The sequence below is a fragment of the Dromaius novaehollandiae genome, chromosome W (genome assembly GCF_036370855.1).
Source record: "Dromaius novaehollandiae isolate bDroNov1 chromosome W, bDroNov1.hap1, whole genome shotgun sequence".
Classification (NCBI taxonomy): Eukaryota; Metazoa; Chordata; class Aves; order Casuariiformes; family Dromaiidae; genus Dromaius; species Dromaius novaehollandiae.
The window spans coordinates 34,555,049-34,568,566 of NC_088130.1; the positions used below are offsets into that span (position 1 = coordinate 34,555,049).

General features: G+C 38.3%; 1 long non-coding RNA gene across 9 annotated transcripts in view; it reads right to left on the bottom strand.

Moving 5' to 3' along the window:
• The window catches only part of LOC112980283 (uncharacterized), a 490,482-nt gene that overhangs the window by 417,263 nt on the left and 59,701 nt on the right, over window positions 1-13,518 (bottom strand). For 3 of the 9 annotated variants that reach the window (XR_010385788.1, XR_010385789.1, XR_010385786.1), the window contains one exon: window positions 6,244-9,736. The exons of 5 other annotated variants lie outside the window; for them this stretch is intronic. This is a non-coding gene — a long non-coding RNA (uncharacterized LOC112980283). One more of the 9 variants, XR_010385787.1, reaches the window with a different exon arrangement.

Here is a 13,518-nt window from a genome sequence, read left to right on the forward strand (position 1 = left end):
AACTGAGGACATTAAACGGAAAATAAACATTCCCAAATAAAAATGAATTGTAAGAAGTATGAAATTTAAAATATTGACTAGTTTCTGAAGTTTTGGGGTACATCTAACATACACTTAACATACAGCCCTCAAAAACCATGTGCTTTTATAGAAAGAATCAAGTGCACCTGCCCTCATAACTACTTGCAGAGTTAAACCACAGTGTTATCGAGAACTGGCTTTTCTCTGAGCAGAACAGTCAAGCCATATAACAAGGTCCCAAAACCAGGGCTGGTCCCAAACCTGGGCAACCAGCCAGAGCACATCGCCTTGCCTAGGCACAGTCTGCTCCACAGCAGGACATAAAGACTGCGAGGTGATGCTAAAGCAGCTTTCCAGAGCAGTACTAACACAGTAATTTATATCAAGCAGTCATAAATTTTTCAAGGACCTATTTCTACAGAAAAAAGATGTTCAGTAGAATATGCTAATGGCATTCGGATTTCTGAGAAAACTCTTTTCCACCCAACAGCCTATTTAAGTATTTTTAAGCAGTAAGCGTACAGTAAGTGTACCAAATGTTGATTACACGGTGGTCTGGCATGGCAGCCTTAAAAAAAGTTCCCAGGCTTTCAGTGTGTTTTCTCAGGGATGCTCACAAACTAACGCTTACTGTCATGTATGACAAGTGCCAGGCTACAGTTTTATCCCAAGTCATTTAAAATTTCTTCTTATGCTCTTAATATGATGAATTGATTAACTTAAGTTAAACCCCAAAAGGTGCGGGGGAGGCAGAAAGAGAGCATTTCCAGATATCATAGGTGCAGGAAAAAAAGTTGGGAAGTATTTCTCAAAGACTCTGGCAGCAGAAATCAGAAAGTAAATGAAAATTAGAAAGCCACTCTTCTCTCATGCCTCAAAATGTTTAAATATTCAAGGTCCACAATGCTGCTCAGACATTCACATCAACCACAGCAGGGCTGCAGCCACTAATGCCCTCAGCCTTTCTTCCAGTTATTTTTGAGCTAGACTGAGCATGTAACCACGAACTCCCCACTCACTGTATCTCAACACCATTTTAAAACTCAGCACAACATGCTGAGTCTAGAAGCAGAAAATGGTTAGCAGCACTTAAGTAGCAACATGTTCCTTGAAGACACACAGAGTGGAGAAGAAGGGAATATAGTTCTGGAAGAGAAAGAATGGGGGAAGAGTAGCGAAGAAGGAAAGTGCTCAATGTGAAAGTTTGGGAGAAAAGGCTGCTGGCTAGCCAGCAGGGATTACAATGGCCAGTTAAAAATGGAAGAGAAACTGTGGTCATCATTTTTGAAGGGGTGAGAGAAAGGAGAAAATAAAGATTAGGATCCTGTACTACATTTCACTACTAGTAAACTCACAGCATACCCACAGAAAGTTAAGAAATTCTTCTTTGCTTTTCTCAGATGTAGATAATAGCAGTGACCATGCTGTCTCAAGTAGATGACAAAACCCTGAGGATGTGGAATGGAAGCATTGCAATTCCTTTATTAAAGAGGCGGAGGAACCATCCACCAAAATGTCATTGAAAAAGCAAACATTTTGACAGCGGTGTCTCATGCCAACCTGATCAACACAAACATGGTAATATCTCTGTTATTCCTTCAATGGGGTAAACCTTGCCTCTTAGAAGATTACTTGGGCTTAAGCGCTGTCAGCAATTACTTAAACTGTCTTAATATGAAGAAATAAGCAAATTCTGATGGAGTGTAGAGATGCTGAATGAATTTGGGCCTTCTTTCTGAGTAATAAACTTTGCAGTCATCAACAAAAACCAGAAAATCATTTTCAGCTTCCCTTCACTATGTCAGCACACTCGCATCATTTCTAGGTGAATGACTTTTCCAAGATTTAAGATTGATACAACCACAGAACTCTAATGCTGCTGTTCCTTATTATCAGAACAGCATCACATATATCTGTAATGCCTGCTTTCTGTGCATACTTGTTCTATTTTCCTCTAAAACCAGGGAATTAGATTTTTACTTACTTTGCCCCTTGAATATAGAGCATTAATATCCAAAGCTCTGGTGACACAAGATAAAGGACTCACCAACAGTGCTAGACTTTTCCTGAAGGACACTATGTGCGTACACAGGTATATGTGTACACATATACACACAGGCTTATGTTTGCATAAATACGTATATACGTTCTTGTTATATAAATAAAATCTTATTTCTCTGGAGAAGTGATTCTAATTTAATTTCTAGACAAATATATTTTATAAAGTCTTTATCTTTTCTGAAAAATTATACCACTTAGTAATTATTTTGGGGGAATCTATCCATCAGAGAGCTTCTATGAATCTTAGACAAGACAAACTAAGAAATATATGAGAAAGATAATATATGAGAAAAATAATATAAGATACAGAGACAGAGGAGCACTACCTTACATAGCATTTTAAAACCGAATTTTGGGGGAAAAAAAGAAAAAGAGAGAGATCATTCCCTCACCATGAAAAAAAATAGTTTAAGGAATTGAGGACTACAGAAAGAAATATATCATTTCTATTCCCACTGCACTGTTTAAGCACCACGTTGTGCAATTGTAGAGAATCAAAGCCACCTATTCCTTGAGACATGGAGCAGTTACTTGAGCAGCAAATACTGCTGAGGGAGCTGTATCCCCCCTCACACCACAGCCTGGAGCGAGCAGTCTGGAAGGGGGCAGTGAGAAGCCAGCAGCAGACGAGAACTCCTAAGGAACCGGGGAGATTGAGCAGCATTTGCTCCAACTCAGAAAGCCTCTGAGAGAATTATGATGAAGCTGGGAAGCAAGACCTACCTGGGAGAACACAGTGTGCAGGGGACACTAGTGCACAATCCTCTGTATTTTTTACTGTCCTCACCTGTAGCCAGTCTTTACATAATACCACCATGATGTGCAGCAGATATTTATGATGTTTTCATAGCTCAACATAGAGACTAAAACGATGTATAATACCATCCAAATCCCACCTAAATATTCTGTATGTTAACATTATTTAAACTTAGGGTTTTGTATTTAGTGTCTGAGGTTGTCATTTCACGTGAATTAAGCAGCAATTACCTTGTCTTACAATGATTTTATTCTACAAAGCAACTGATAATTAGACCCACGGACTATTCACCTTGTAATCATTCTCCTGTCAGCTGGTAATACTCTTGTCACAAAAACTCTATTATGTATCTGCTAAATCCCTTCCTAAACTAAATTTGGAACAGTGAAATTGGAATACATATATATATTTTTAAATGTCACGTTGAGATATCAGAAAGGGTATCATTAAGTGTCAGACCCCAAATGACTACATTGCTTGTATACCGCACTTGAAGTTTATGAAGTGCAAAGTCTTTTCTGAAATCACTCAATAAATGTGCTACAGTAAGTTAGCAACAGGAAAATAAGTCCAAAGGACTTTGCTGGCACATACAAAAAGATCAAAACTGCTAGAAATAGTTTATATTATGTAAATTAGACTAGCCTAATTTCTGAATAGACAGATCAAAATATTATATAATAATAAAATAGTCATTATCATATTTAGGATATTTGGAAAGGATTATAGCAACTAAAGCAGCTGCCAGATATATAAAAGCACGGTTAAATAAAAGCATGGATATATAAACAAATGGTTACTTACCTAGCAGTAAATGCAGTTCTTCAAGATGCACTGTTCCTAAGGATTCCACTTATGATTTTCATGAAATCGAGGCACAATTAAGTTCCTTTTGAAAAAGCAACAAGTTGGAAACAACACCCTAAAAGAGCTGGTTTCTGTAGAAACTAAGGCCATGGAGGGCAAGGCAGCCTCAACCACCTCTCAGTTTCTTTCACCAATAAAACTTGACTGTCAAGACACAGGTGAAAGGTGAGTGGCTGAATCCGAAGTGAAACATCTCAAAAAACCCAGTTACTGTAAAATTAAGATTTTTTTCTTCAAGAGAGTAGGATCTGTGTGAGACAGTCTTTTACGGGCACCAGAGCAGATAAAGAGAAATTCTACTTTGATAATAACTGAAAGACTTCTCTCGAGAAGTCTAAATCTATTAGAATTTGCTGACATTATTCAAAGAAAAGGCAAAGTCCACCTGGCTCAACCCAAATGAAATTTGATCATCCAGCAGATTCTTCTCTTCCCCATTATATTATATTTAGTAGCATGGACAATCTAAAACCTATGTAGATGCTTACAACAAGGATACTGATTGTCCTTTTAGCACTTTCACAAACACCATAGGTTTGATGAGCTTTTACTGGCAAAATCCTGTTATCATAGAAGGAAAATGTTTTAGTCATACCCAGCACGTGCTTTTCCTTGGCCTGGGAAAACTGAGATGTGAAATAAAGTAGGCAGACTAGAAAAACCTATGTCCAGTTTGGCAGGAACTTTGGATAACCATAACCTTGTCGTTGTCAAAGAGAGCATTAGAAATGCTTACCGTAAGTGACTACCTCTGCCCTAATTTTTCAACTCAAGCAATGGTCAATAGAAAGACTGGCTTTATGAGCTGATTTCATGGCCTCCTCCCATCACTGCCCATGAGCAGAATCAGTATCATATGCACAACCAACAGAAGGAGGATCTTTTTTGTTTTAATTTTGTCACTAAAAAGAAATCAAAAACAATTTACTGAGCTCATAGAGAAGGGAAGTGAGCTGAGAGATGGCTCTCATTTTTAAGCAACACAAACTGCCCCAAAACATTAGAAAGTATTACTTACAAAAGATCTGGCTGCTCATATCATTTGCAAGCCCATAACTGAACAGACATTCACTCGTGATACTGTACCTTCGAGAACCTACCTGCCTCAGGTGCAGTGTCAAAGACGGGTGTTTCAAAAGGTTAATAACCTTCACTCAGTATTTGTTTTGCATTGTTAATTCTGTGACCTGTATATAAGCCCAAATGGTTCTCACCCTCAATATACACAGCTATAACAGGCACAGAAAATTTGGGGCTTCTTCAGGTAAGTGTAAATATTAGTTACTAGTTTCTTAAGTATATACACCAAATTTAACAGATTTGTTTTACAGAAAAAGTCTGAGTAGATGGATGCCTGTTGAAAGACCTGGCCTCCAAATTTCTTTCTTTCTCAGCCTATTATTGCAGAGGTGGAACCAAGCTGCTTGCTGCTTCCAACCTTACAGAACTAGTTCCATCTGTTTGCAAGGAAGATACCACGACTTTTTTTCCTGGACAAAAAGCAAGATTCTGCTTTATAACAGAACTGTGTAAACTGTCCACAAGGCTCCTTCAGATCAGTGGGAGTGAGATATTTAACTTCCCTTCCCCACAGCTATAAGTCTTGTATGAACTTAAAACTACTTTCATTTATGATTTTGAAACTTTGACCCCAATTTTCCAGACACAAATATCTGATGAAAGTGTCACAGAGTCTTGAAAGGCTGTGATTTTGTGATAGCCCATACCAGTTTAAGCCATAGGCTGAGCTATGCTAATGTAAGTTCAAAATAATTTAAGTAACTTTGACTAATATTGAGAAAGTTCCACCTCTCAAATCCTTTCTATAAGTATTCAAGTACTCAAGCTTTCTTCCAACAAATATAATAAATTTTAATAAAGAGATTCTTACCTTACTTAAAAGAAATCTGTTTTTATACCAGTAAAAACAGAGAAAAAGTTATAGCATTGATTTGTGAAGTCATTTTGGGATTCATCATTACTGCTACTGAAATCCAAATACCTGTGGTATTTGACAGCTCATACAACAGAGATAGAAGACCTTAAGCTATACTAGGAAAATCTGAACTTATGATTTCATTTATTCCAGAAAACAACTTTGCCTGTTATTTTGATAATTCTACTTGACACATTTACATAAACAATAGCAGAGAATCAGGAAGTAAGTATACAGTTTAAATATTTAAGTATATCTCTGTAAATACAAACTAGTAAGCCTTGATCACTGTATCATTTTTCTGTCCTTCATGAAGTGTTGACTTCAGCATAACTGATGTCATTCCTCTGTGAACCATTATACTTCCACAAATACAGATGGAAAAGGCCCTTTTTTTCTGAAGAGATTAACACTACATGGTGGTCCTCCTTGCTGAGACTCTTTGCAAGCCATAGACTTTGATCACAAGGTTTTATCTGAAAAGTCCAGATACTTTAAAACACATGCAACTGAGTGATCCCTCCCACCAAATAAACCCACAAGAGCACTAATATACAATAAAAAGGAAGGCATAAATATACCACAAATATCCACAAGTAGATACATTGAATGAATTTTATTTGTCAAGCTTATACATCTGCTTTCATCTTGATGAATTTAAAATGTCTCTTAATTGGTACAAATACACACACATTCTGAATACTAAGTAAAACATTACTCAGCACTCTGTCATTTCAGCCTTCAATCCTAAGGAGAAAAAGTATACTGTTTTCCTAATATATTTTGCCATTTGCAACACTTATCTGTATATTAATGTGAGCAAACCATAAATTTTAGCCAAAGTTTTAAATTGAACATAGGTACAGAGAAGAGGTAAAAGGTAGTCCAAGTGTTTTTATCACAAGATTAATCAGGTAAACTAAGAAAAAAAAAAGTCTAGCTAAAACAAACAACTAGAAATCTTTGAAAAGTTATCAGACAAACCCATCTGACTGGATAAGTCTGTACACAAAATTCATACATACACTTCCATGTCACTACCATAGCCATCAGACCATTAGCAATAGAGCACAGTTTGGGCATGCAGTTATTAACCGAGATCATTAAGATGCCATCTTTTCAGCCGTATGCTTTTTTTTTTTTTTTTTTTTTTTATGTTAGGAAGGGCCAATTACAGCATGCTATTTGATACCTAAAGCAGTAGTGCTTTGGTACAAATATAAGCCACAATGAAAAAAAGAAGAGTTAAAAATTCACAGAAATTACTACGTGCAAAAAATACTCTAGTTGTGAAATTTTATTTTCTAGGCCACACTAGATATTGGTATAATGCTAACAACATGGCTAGGTTAGACAGCTTAATTATTGAAAGAACTGGACAAGGACAACCTATGATATTCAATGACACCCTCCCCCACTCCCCAACAGATTAGCTTCGAAGATCACAGCTTAATTTCTTTTTACCGACAAGCTTGCTGGAAGATGAATATTTATGCACAAAATATTAGGAGATTCCTTTGAATTTCCTCTCTGTCATGGTGGAAATCACAAGGGAGTGATAAATAATGCATCATAGCCACCCACTATCAGTGCAACTATAACCTAAGGCACTATATGCCCTTGTCTATTAGCACCATAAATAACCGATCACAGTGCTCTAGGGAAGGTGGGTGGTTGTTTTCAGTTATAAGCAGGATATGTGTTCAAAGAACAGATTACAGATAATTATGTGTGCATTTATCTGTATTAATTATTCATTAATAATTATTCATTTTTATGTCCCTTGTCAGCTCAGCTGCCAAAGCAGCACTATTTTGAAGACAGCCTCTCTGCAAGTTAGCTATCAGCCAAATAAAAGCTTACATTGCATGTTTTAAGAAACACATACATTATGCATTTGTTTTAAACCTAAATCAGAGTCTATTCTACCCTACTAGAATTTCATCTTTACCTTATAAAATGCACAAAGCTGAAACAGGGATACGCCAAAAGTTTACATACATTTCTGAGACTTAACAATAAAATGAAACATCAATGTACATGTATGCACACAGTAATAACTAGCCAACTAAAAATTCACTTATTATGGAAATATGAAAAAAACCAAGCAAAAGCTCTACTGGAATTTTTAACATTCAAACACTTCCTGCCTAGCATAAAACAGCAGAACAGCCCATCAACAGCAAAATCATTTGAGCAAAATCTTGACGCTATTTTAAAGTAACGCCACAGTTTTAGTGTCCCAGAACAACCAAGGCCAGTGCTGTCTACACCGCTACAACAGAAGATTCAACTCAAAGATCAAATCACATATGTGCATGATCAAAATGCGCCAGGAAGTCACTACAAAATACAAGATACATTTCTACTATGGACCATTTGACAAGATGATAATAACAGTCCAAAACGACTTCACTGCAGGGAACTGGGTTTCTTATCAGATATCACTGAAAAGGAACGAGAAGGAATGAAGTAGAAAGTACATTTAAAATGTGTCTGCATTTTTTCCTCTTGGAAAGGACAGGCTTTCTTGAAGCCTTCCTTACTAGAAATGAATGAAGAAAACAGAAGAATTCCTTTCTATTAATCCCCGGACAACTGCAGTCTGGAACCTCCCAAGCTCCCAGGCTGCCTGCCATTAGCAGTGACAAACACCAGCTAAAAAGTATTTCACTCATCGAGACTCATGGTAATACTGCAACAAGGTAAGGTGATTTGGCAAATCATGAACCAGCTCACTGCTCTCCCCCTGCTTGTCGAGAGAGCATGACAACATTTCACTGCAGAGCACTCCCTGTGCAAGGGTACCATGAATATGAAAAAGACTCAACTAGCCTACGTCACTGAACTCCCCCCAGATATGCTCTATGTAAATCACCTTTATCAGGAAATCACAGCTTTCACCAAATACACTTCTGGGATAAATACAAAGCAGGCACTGACATTTATACTTAGCGCTCTATCAAAATCCCAGGGAATTCTGCATAACAGCTTTCATTAAAATGAAGAAATAACCAAACCAAAAGGAGAAATGTTGACAGCACGTGTGCTAACTAGAAGCTCAGCACCACTGATTGCCATGTCTGCACAGTAATGCTTAGTGAGAAGATCCCCCGTTATCCCCAATATCACAAAGATGGTCACGCAGGAAAATCAGAAAGTCCCAACACCCTGCTCTCCTGTGATTTCATTAGTGAGGTAAGCGGTGACAATCTGTCACATAATTGTATGTTTCAACCCTTTTTTTACAATGAGGCTGAATGAATTGGGGTTTTTTGAGATTCCCTCCCCAACAAAAATGAATTAGAGCTGTCACTCTATCAAACTATCCTTACAGTAGAAGTGTAAAAGACCCTTCAGCATCTTTGACTCTGCAGTCATTTACGTTTGTGTACATCGCACACAAAACACCACATTAGACTGAGCAGATTCACTTTGCACGGCCATCCACAAACCCGCTAGCTAATTCTTTCTCAGTTCTCACTTCTTTGCTGAAAATCAAGGCACTCCGTACTGTTGATGAAAGCTTCCCTGGGACATACTCTGGTTTTGTTTAAGCCATAATTTCTTCAGACATTTCTAGAGAAACTTATCTTCATTTCACACAGAGCAACATAAAAACACAGAAAGCACAACAAGAAAGTCTGGGCATAAAGGATAAAGGTCTTCATTTATAAACCGAAATATCCATTTTTTGAAGAAAATGAAAAAGAGATGACACTCACGATGTTTCCTTCACTACTACACAGTGGTAGAACTGATCTCAAGGACAGCTTAATAAATTTGAAATTACTTGCACTTTTTGTCTACTGTATTTAAACAGGAATTGATTTTACTTCCATTAGTAACAAAAGATGCTTAAAAATAGCTGTACTTACAAAACTGTAATTGCTTAGTGCCTTTCTGATATTTTTTATCTTAATAAGTTTATACTTGTGCAATAAGTTCTGTTTATCTACCCTTGTTGCCAGACATTTTGAGTCCTTTCACATCTGGTGTTTCTCTTAGTTCTCCTCCTCCTCCTTTTTCTTCCATTCCAGGAAGTTTCTTGTTTTTCTTGTTTGAAGTCAAAAATCTTTAAAATACACCCACCACTACAAAAAAAAAGAAAAAAGGAAAAGAAAAAAGGAAACAATTCCAGAATGAATTAAGAGTTACTTATATTTTAACCTTCTGAAAACATTTTGGGGAAGGAATGGGCTACCAATTCTTTTGTAGTCATCAATATAAAAATAAGATTTATTATTTACTGCTGTATTTCTCTCTCACTGATTCTTCTCAAAACTTCTTTGCCCATCATCACTGCAACCAATATTTATTCCTTGTTTCCCCCCAAAACATCTCCTATGCACATTTCTTCTTCTCCATATACTTTTTGTGAAAAGGTTAATCTTTACCTTGTCACATAAATTACCAGCGGCTTGTCCTCACTAATTTATTTGACGATATCATTACATTTGTAAATATAATCTTGGAGGCATAAGGCTTATCCAACCCTTGGCTCTCAGGCCTAGTCGTTATTTCTGCAGTGATGGACCACTTTGAGTGCAACGATTCACAAATGCTGCAGCAGGGTCTGTGCGTGCTTCTCGCTTCCCCTCCGCCTCACTCTCCTCTGAAGGCTGCAGCCTGGCAGAGGATCGGTGCAAGGGGCTCCCCACTGCTCCCTGCCTGAGCCTAGCTCCTCTCTGGCTACTGACGGCATTTTTAGAAACGTCGAGTACATATCCACTAACAAATGCAGTTCACTTGTGAGCCAAATTTGCCTGAAATTCTCTACTTTTAACTAATTATCCCATCTTCTCTCAGCTCTTGGAAGCAACAGTGGCCATAAACAAAAGAAGCATAGGAGAAAACAGGCAAAAGCATAGCTGGCAACTATCGATGTGAAGGGAGGCACATATCGTATCTCAGGAAGACTTGCTAGCTCTTTGGAGAACACCTCGACCTCAGTGAATCTCAACTAATATGCCAGAAAGGCTAGTATTTCCAGGGGATGATCAGTTTAATCGGGCTGCACCCATCAATGCACCCATTAATGCTGCTGTTCCAATCCACAGGGGAGAAGCACTGAGAAGGCAGATTCAGGGTGCATCCCATGTCCAACACGACCTAGAGATGTTTGCTTGGCTGCAAGACGATTTGGAGAAGATTCTCAGATCAGAAATCCTCCTGCACAACCTCACCTCTTGACCAAATACTCAAGAAGGGAAAAAGGGCAGCTGAAGTAGTGTGTCATGAAGTGGCTATCTATATAGCAGATTCAAAAAGGAATTAGCCAAATTCTTTAGTAGTAAATACATTCAGTGAGATTACCTATATTATTTGAAACAAGGCCTATAAGAAGTGCCTCCACTCAGAATAGCTAGCCAGCAAAACAGAGAAAACCCTGACTTCACAGCAGGGCTGAGAGAAGGGACTAAACTGCAGTCTGAAGAAGACTTGCGTGGGCTGGGATCCAAGGCTCTGTTCTGCCCTAAAGGGTAGAGACGAGCCTGTATGAGAGGAAGGGAAATAAGAAGTCACAGGGGCTCACTGGGGATATTAAAAATATATGGAAGTAGTCCATTGCGACTGCTTAGCCGGCTTGGTAATGCAGTTACAGTGAGCTTTGCGCTTACCTGAAATTTGCCAAGGGGTCAGCGTATGAGATTTTCTGCAAGGATTCTATAAACCGATAAGGGCTCTTACTGAAAACTTTTACAGAAGAACCATTTACATTGCTTCTTCTAAAAGAGCAAACAGTTTACCAAAATAAGTACCACTGGATAATACACAGCACTTCTGAAGATCTAGCGTGACAAAACAGTGATTCACCTATTAAAACATCAATGATGTGTGAAACAGTAAGATTGTAATCCTGTTTCAAGTGAAGATGTTAGTGCAATTTTAACCAAGAAGCTGACAACAAAGCTTTCATAATAAAGACTAAAAAACAAAATTGCTTAATTGTTTTTACAATGTATGCATGTACTGAGATTTATTTTGACTGAAAAGAAAATGTTCAGTGCATAAGTGTCCTACTAGTTGCTAGAATTCAAAAAAACAAAAAACAAAACCAAAAAAACTTTGAACTCGCTTTTCATAAAATAACTAAACAAAAGGACAACAGCTTTCTTTTCCAAGCAGGATAATGTTAAATGTATTTCTTTTGCAGGGAGACCATTTGGCACAGTATTTGATTATCCTATTACTAATTAGTTTGCAGGAGGATTATACTGTACATAAAACAGACTGATCTAGCTGCTATTATAATCTAGAGTATAACTGCACAGAAGAATTAAAGGCAAGAAAATTACACTTATTTTTCAGTGAAGTACATGCTACCTGAAATTCCCTGAGCTCCAGAAAACACTATTGCAAACTACAGATCATTATACAAGCTCTTTCTTACTTACTCAGAAAATTATACCATTATGTCATTAAAAAGGCTATTTATATTCATGTGTCAGATCATGGACATGCCCTCTCTATCACCAGCAGTGCATGTTTAAGATGAAGAGCACAGTTTCAATTACAGTCAAATTAATTCACGATCAAACTTCAGATTTCTTTTCCATCAATTTTGTAGTCTCCTACAATAGTCTCCTACAGAGGACAATGCATGTAAGAATGAAGTCTTCAGGAAGCAAAGGAAGGGAAATGAAAAAATAATGAAATGAAAACAAAAGTTTGTCTCATAACTCTAAGATGCAGAATTGTCACTGTTTGATACAGTGACATTATTAAACCTATTGTTGTTAAACGTCCACAAGAGAAGAGCACAGCAGAAGATTGTTTTCGTCAATGCTGTTTTTCCTCAGTGACAGTCTGCAGCTTCTAAGGATGCAGCTGTTGAAGTACTTTCTCAATTTAGTACGCATACTAGATTTACAGATGTAACACCATTCTCACAATGACCTTTATGGAACAGCAAGAAGAAACTCCAGAGGCCTTTTTCAAATTGCTATAAAGCAGATCAGAAAAATCTTGGAGGGGGAAGTTACCATGTTCTAAAACTCTGGACAGATTTTTCTGAATTATTTAATTTACATTTGGAATTGAAAACAGCTGAACTGAAAGCAATGAACAAAGTTCATTTTGATAACACTAGAGATCTAACTCAATCTGTTTCAAACTCCCAAGCACAAAAAGTAACGCTGAGCTACACTGCCAAAGTGTGGCTGCAGCTTTAAAGCCGTGAGTATCCCATTGGAAGGGCCCAAACATGCCAGGACTGCATGTACCAAGGGCTCAGAGCCAAACAGCTAAAATTTACAAGGATTTCAGAAGCTGAAAGTCCAACCGTCCATTCTGCTGCCGTCTAAACTCGGGAAACACTTGAGCTTTTTAACATGAGAGATCTCCATAGGCAAGAAGACCAAGGGGCAGTACCGGGGCTGGCTGGAGCAAGGTGCTGCTCTCGTGGCGGCCCAGGCCAGCCTCCTCGCCATGGGTCTCACAAAACAGAGTTTCAGAACACCACGATCGTCGAATGGGGCACCCCCACGCACGCGGACATCTAGTTTGCTGCAAGAATGAACAACTCACTGAAGTCAATGATTAACACAGATCTATTTTAATTTTAAAAAAGTAACGTGCTTGGATCTAGGACTGTTGTACGGTAACAGGTTCTGACTATCACTCGCACAGGCAGGAGTGGTTTACCTTTTCATTACTGCCTGCGGATATCCTAATCCCCAGCCACTCACGCCTCCCCCGCTAGGGATTCACCCGCTCCCGCAGGGCGCAGCCCAGGCACCGCTGGGAAAGCGGGGAGGTAGGTCCGGGCCGAAGACAGCCAAGCTTCCTCGCATAGGTCAGGTGCTGACAGAGCAAACAATGTCAGCAGATTTGCTTCTGCACACTTCCAGCCCTCTTCCTTCTCCCAGCTGGA